This window comes from Aquarana catesbeiana, linkage group LG02 (assembly GCF_042186555.1).
Source record: "Aquarana catesbeiana isolate 2022-GZ linkage group LG02, ASM4218655v1, whole genome shotgun sequence".
Lineage (NCBI taxonomy): Eukaryota > Metazoa > Chordata > Amphibia > Anura > Ranidae > Aquarana > Aquarana catesbeiana.
Window position 1 is genome coordinate 181,881,514 of NC_133325.1, and position 7,324 is coordinate 181,888,837.

Here is a 7,324-nt window from a genome sequence, read left to right on the forward strand (position 1 = left end):
AAGTCTACCATTTCGAAATGGATTCGACAAATGATTATTCAAGCTTACGGTTTGAAACAAAAAATTCCACCTTTTCAAATCAAGGCAGACTCCACAAGGGCTATTAGTGCTTCTTGGGCGGTGCATCACCGGGCCTCTATGGCTCAAATCTGCAAGGCCGCAACCTGGTCTTCAGTTCATACATTCACCAGATTTCATCAGGTGGATGTGGGAAGGCATGAGGATATCGCCTTTGGGCGTAGTGTGCTGCAGGCAGCGGTACGAGGTCCTCAGGTCTGATTACACCCTACGTTGTGTGGTCCCCTCCCCTCAAATAGCATTGCTTTGGGACATCCCATCAGTAATTACTGAGGCTCTGTGTCCCGTGATGTACGGGAAAGAAAATAGGATTTTTATAACAGCTTACCTGTAAAATCCTTTTCTTTTGATGTACATCACGGGACACAGAGGTCCCGTCCCTCTTCTAATACACTTATATTGCTTTGCTACAAAACTGAGGTATCCCCAGTAAGGGGAGGGGTTATATAGGGGGTTGAACTTCCTGTCTAGGGTGTGACCAGTTTCCAATCACCTTGTGATACCCATAACTAGGGCTGGGAGATTTTCTTAAAAAAAAAATATCTTCGATTCTCTTAAAAAAAAACTCGATTCATGATTCAAATCGAGTTTTTTTTTTTTTTTTGGAAACCGCGCCGGTCCCGAGGCGCTGCGGGCATGAGCTTTTAGGCGAGGCGGTGGCTTCGGCCTAGTCCGCGGCGTCCGGCCTAGAAGCCGCGGCCTCACCTAAAAACTCCTTGCCCGCAGCTCTTCAGGCCCGGCGCGGTTTCTGCGCCGCTCCGGAGGCGCTGCGGGCATGAGTTTTTAGGTGAGGCCGCGGCTTCGGCCTAGTCCGCGGCGTCCGGCCGTAGCCGCGGACTCGCCTAAAAACTCATGCCCGCAGCGCCTCGGGACCGCTGCGGTGAAAAAAAAAAATCGATTTGCTTAAATTTTGAATCGATTTGACCTCTCAACTCGATTCAAGATTTAAATCGATTTTTTTCCCAGCCCTACCCATAACCCATCAGTAATTACTGAGGCTCTGTGTCCCGTGATGTACATCAAAAGAAAAGGATTTTACAGGCTCTGTGTCCCGTGATGTACATCAAAAGAAAAGGATTTTACAGGTAAGCTGTTATAAAAAATCTAATTTTTTCGTACGGGTTCAATGGGATACTTTGCAAAGACATCTTTACCTTGGGAATTCTTTACTGAACCCATCTTGAACACTGTGCATAGACACCTTTAGCTCCTACCATTTCAAGAAACCTATTGCTTGCCATTACACCTCATTGGATACAATTAATGGAGCTCCTCCTGTCGGTGAAGACCATCAGATCTGTAACAGGGACATTGCTGTCATTATTGCTATTAGGGCCCTTATACCATTGCCATTAAGTCTGACCTCTCATTAGGGTTAAAGGTTTATAGGCTGGCCGAGTGTCATGACTCTGCCGTAATACTTTCATGCCCTGTCTGTCTCTTACCTGGTCTTTGTATCAGCCTTAGGGTCTGCACTCTCACACCTGCATGGTTAAGTAATCTTTCCTCAGTGTGGCTTCACCCTAACCTCAACAGGAACCACTATTTTACACTGTGTTCTCCAAGCCTGCCTTGCCGAGCAATATTGTGTGTTTGGTTTCCTGTTTCCTGCTTGCCGTGTGCTCTGCGTCTGTCTCTGTTACCAATCTTGGCTTGTTCTTTGACTATCCCTGCCTGCTTGTTATCCTGACCTTTGTGTGTTCTCTGTCTATCCTTGTCTGCTAGTTTCCCCGACCTTTGGCTTATCTCCTCAATATCCCTTGTTGTCCTGGCCTGCTGCTTCCTCTCTATCCTCCTGTAGCCTACCGTGAGCGTGAGCTCGGAGACCCCGGGGGCCACGACCTGGAGCCAGTTGCAGCGCAGTCCATCCTCACCACTAGAGGCTCTGGTGAACACCTGCTGGCTGTTAGACTCCACGCCCAGGGGAATCTATGCTCTAGCTCCCAGTGGGATCCGTGTTGGTGCTCCAGTGGACCTGCCTTCCTGAACCTCACAGAGTTCCATTCGCAGCAGTCAGTCGTAGGGTCCACTACCTTAGCGGTGCACTCCTGACTCCAAAGGTGTGCATCTGTCACCTGGACTCAGGTGACCTGACACCAACGTTCTCCCTTTTCGAAATCTGTCAGTAGATCCACTCAATCTTTGTTTATCCTTTCAGGTGCACGTAGCACTCCACTGTACATGTGTGTATATAATTGACTGTTTACCTACAACTATCTTGGCTTATGTTATTCGGAGGAGTTCCTTTGCTGAGTTGGTGCTGTTGCCTAAAACTCAGCAGATCTATTACCTCCTCTTTGTGACAATTTCTTCTTTGAACTTTTCTAGTAAACACTATCAGAACATAAGTGCACAGAGTTGTCTGACATTACTTTAAGGTGGTGCAAAGATGTCTGAACCCAGAGTGTCAGGTGGGTTGGAATGTTCATCAGGTCATGGCGGTGCAGATGAGCAGGTAAATCCAAGCAGTCCCCTAGGGGGCCATGCTACATACTGAACAAGCTTAGTTCAACATAGTGTTCTGAAGTCCTCTGAATCAAGACTTTCAAGCTTAAGTTTCTTTTATTAATGGCTGCTGGCAGTGTCATAGGGATCCCCGAGATCCTGGATTGTCACCGAGGCAGCCATCTTTTCATGCAGTGTCATACTGGATCCCCAGATTTAGATGTCACTGTAGTGGTCGTTACCAGGGTCAAACTACACCCAGACCCCCAGATTCAGATATGCATTGTATAGTTGCACTGTTCTGCAGGTGTCATACCTGACCAAGAAGCACCTTCTATTCCGAACTACTTAGTTTGATCACGGACACACTGTACTTTCAGCTGGAGTATGCCTTCTTTTTCAAGGTCCATTACTGTACCCTAGTTCTTAGTCACTGGCTTGAATGGCATGGCTTTCTAAGCCCTAATTCTAAAAGAGGAAAATCTCTCTGAGACAGCCATTGCCATTGTGCTAAGTGCTCGTAAGCCCTCTTTGCACACATTGTATCACACATTTTGGAAGCTATTTTCAGAGTGGGCTTTTTCAGTGGCCCTGCCAGCTCCTCAGGGTCTCCAATGCAAAGTGGCAATGCTATTGCAGGGGATACCTAACACTTTCCATTGCCACTCTGCCTGTGAATACTTCAATATCAGTATCACTTACCCCCGAAGGAGCCACTTGATGTGTTGGGTCCTCTGTTCTTGTGCCCACAATTCCACTAACAGCAACAGAGGTTATACCGGGATATATCAAGAAGGATGGTTATACTGATATGGGTTCATCATCAAAGATTATAACACAGCATCTAACAATCAAATATTAGCAAAAAGTAAGATTGTAATGGTTAACTGGGATTATTAGCAAGCTGCAAAAACTAAACACTTAATAATGCACCTCTTTCCTTGTGCTACACAGGATGGCCTAGCTAAAGCAAAAGAAGAACACATATAGGTGGTTACTGCAGCGACAGTCAGTAGTCCACATGTACTAAACCTCTTGCTGGCCAGCTTGTTACGCTCTAGGTAATATACCTTTAAGAGCTGGTGCATGAAAAAGTCAAGTGTTGCTAGCCGGCAAGTCTGTCCCACTGTTAGGCTGCACTTTAAGGTTGGCCAGTGACTGCTCACCGGTCATATATAAACAGAGGTTTTCCGTCCCAGCACCAGGCACATAATGCCTCCTTCTTTTTCTCTGGCTGTATCCTTAGCATGTGGCATTTTACTGCACAGTAGGCTCCCCACAGTCCAGGTTGCAATCCAAAGAACAAGGATAGCGTCCCTTCTGCTTCCCCTGCTTTCAGATAAAGATGTCCTGTATATCCTGTATAATCCTGTATAATAATAATGTCCTGCTAACTGCACGCAGGTGGACTATGGTCTGCATTAGCGCTGTTCTCCCCACAGAAGGAGAGCCTTCTTCATCCTTCAACCCAGCCTTGCTTACCTGGGAGAGCAACACCTGGTGCCAGAAGACTAAATACCCAGAAGGCACTCACTCCCTGTAGAATGAGTAGAGAAAGCGAACAAAGGATCCTGTCTCTACAGCCTGAAATCTAATCTGGAAGTCAGGGATCTATCCAGAATGGCAAACTAAAAATCCTTCTCTATCTGCCAAATAAACACAGACAGCCCTTACCACATCTAGAGTGTATAAGGCAATCTCCTTCAGATAAGATGAGAAACATAAATAAGCTAACACAATGTCCATATTAAAGTGTAAACAGAGGGCAACCTTTGGTAAGATGTAAGGGTTAGGCCTCAAAACAACTTAATCCCTTTTAAAGCGGAGGTCCACCCAAATTTTGAACAATATCTGTATGTATTCTCTTACTTGCCTAGATGCTGACATGCCATTTAAAAAAATTTAAATCGCCGTAATTACCTTTTATTTTTCTATTCTTCTTTGCACTTCCTGGTTCTCCTCCCGTGGGAGTAGGCGTGTTTCTAGCCTCTCCCAGACTCCTGGGAGCTAGTCTCAGGCTTCCCAGGATGCCACTGAGCATGTGCGGGAACGAGCGGTGAATGCTGGGAGCACAGCATTCACCGCATCCAGGAAATAAATGCTTGTGGGCTTCAAATGCCCACAATGAAGATGGAAACCGCCTGCAGTGAATAATATAAGTTATTCTTTCCGACTAAATCTGACACAGGCGGACATATTACACACAATATGTGAGTATGTAATGCTGAGAAGAAAAGTTTGTGAATGAACTAAAAAAAAAAAAAAAAAACGATAGATAGGTGGATCCCCGCTTTAAGTGATGTTCCCTGCAAGAAAAGGTTGTCAGCTCAGATACTCTCCTGCCTGAATGATGGCAAAAATCAAGTTGTTTGTTTTTCATCTATTGCAAAGATTCTTACCCAGAGATCCTGCCTGTAACAGTGCTTCTGTTGCATATTGGCAACGCTAAGCAACTGCCTCAAAATTAGCGGCACCATTTTTACTACTGTGTGTACTCCTTCAGTTGGTCGTTGAGTCGGATATCAGATAGGCAGCTCAATGGTCAATTGATGGAGCTCACAACCTGCTTGTTACTATGAGTAATTCTTTCCCTGCTATGTGGTCCATTGTTTTATTTGACAGTTATTTATTACCTCACTGGGTAAAGTCTATTTAAAGGGTTAGTTCAGCTTTACAAAAAACTGCCTATGCAGGTAAGGAGTGTCTGTAGATAAAAACAAACTGTGCAGCTCTGAGTAAAGTTGAATAATGCCCTTGCTGTAACTGTAATCCATTTACATATCTCATGAAGTCTGACTGGAATACTCCAAAGATGTTGCTAAATGAGGTCTACTTATTACTGCTCACCTCCATCATCACAGGAGTGAGCTTTTTCTCTGATTCAAACCCCCTCACATACTCTTTTTCTCCCCTGATGCAGCAGCTCTGAGCTCCGCGTTTGAGAGCTCACTCCTGTGATGGAGGAGGTGAGCAGTAATGAGTAGGTCTCACTTAGCAACATCCTAGCAATGTCTTGGAAGTATTCCGTAAGTGCGTCATGAGGTATGTAAATGGCCGTAGGCCGCTGACCTATAGCATGGGCATTATTCAACTTTAGTCAGAGCTGCACTGTTATTTGCATAGGCAGTTTCTTGGTAAAGATGAACTAACCTTTTAAAGCAGAGCTTTACTCAAAAGGGGAAGCTCCGCTTATATACCTCCTCTGGTGCCCCATTTGGCACCTTTCGGGGGTGAGGGGGGAACGGGTACCTGGTTTTGACAGGTGCCCGCACCCACTTTCGGGTGATCTGGCCACGGCAAGATCACCCAGAAGTTCGGCCCCCCTCCTCCTTCCCCTGCCGCCGGGCCATTTACAAAGTGCATCGTGCTTCGCGCAGTAGGAAGCCGCAAGGCTTCACTGCTGGTTTCCCTTACAAGCAATGGCGGTGGTAGCACCTGAGAGCCGATGGAAAAATCGGCTGGGGTGAAGACACTGCAGGATTCATGGACAGGTAAGTGTCTTAATATTAATAGTCAGGAGCTACAGAATTTGTAGCTGCTGACTTTTAATTTTTTCTGAAGGAGCTTGGAGCTTCTTTTTAAGGCAGTTGTATACCCTGCCTGGTGATTTTTACCTAAAATGAATATCTTCTGAACCTGCACAGTTTAAGAGATATTCATTCTGCAAGCAGCCGCTGATGTCTGCGGCGCATGCGCTCTGAAGGTCCGGCGTATCGTGCCGGAACATCATAGCTCCTTGTCAGAACGGAGGGCTCCTGCGCGCATGAGGTAGTGACGTCATTGCAGATCTGGCCACTCACAAGGCCGAAGCCCGTAAACACAGAAGAAACGCCAAGGGAATGTGTCAGCTCCCTCAGCTGTGACCGGGCACCACTGTGGGGGCTTCGTTCTAAGGTATTTCATAGGTAAGTATTTCATAATGTGCTAGTATGCGATGCATACTAGCACATTAAACTACTGTCTTGCAGGGTTTTTTTTCCGCAGTTTACTACTGCTTTAACCACTTGCCGCCCGCCGATGTACGTCCCTACTTTGGGGACGGATATCTTTGTAATGGCCGCAGCTAGCTACCATAACCCCGGTATCCCTGTGTTCGGCCGGCGGTCGGCTACAAGATAAAAGTGGTCTCTGCGGTGGATTTGCCCTGATATCACTTTTATCGGTGGCGGAAGCGACGTCAAAACGTCACTTCCGCCCATAACTCGAGCCAATTTATTTTTTTTAATTTTTTTAAATGACAATTTTTTTTTATTGCATTTTAGTGTAAATATGAGATCTGAGGTCTTTTTAACCCCAGATCTCATATTTAAGAGGTCTTGTCATGCTTTTTCTCTATTACAAGGGATGTTTACATTCCTTGTAATAGGAATAAAAGTAAAACTTTTTTTTTTTTTAAACAGTGTAAAAATAAAAAGTAAAAGGTAAAATATATAAGAAAAAAAAATGTAAAAACGCCCCGCCCCGCCGAGCTCGTGTGCAGAAGTGAACACATACGTGAGTAGCGCCCGCATATGAAAACAGTGTTCAAACCACACATGTGAGGTATCGCCGCAATTGGTAGAGTGAGAGCAATAATTCTAGCCCTAGACCTCCTCTGTAACGCAAAACATGCAACCGGTAGAATTTTTTAAATGTCGCCTATGGAGATTTTTAAGGGTAAAAGTTTGTCGTCATTCCATGAGCGGGCGCAATTTTGAAGCGTAACATGTTGGGTATCAATTTACTTGGCGTAACATTATCTTTCACAATATTAAAAAAAATTGGGCTAACTTTACTGTTGTCTTATTTTTTAATTCAAAAA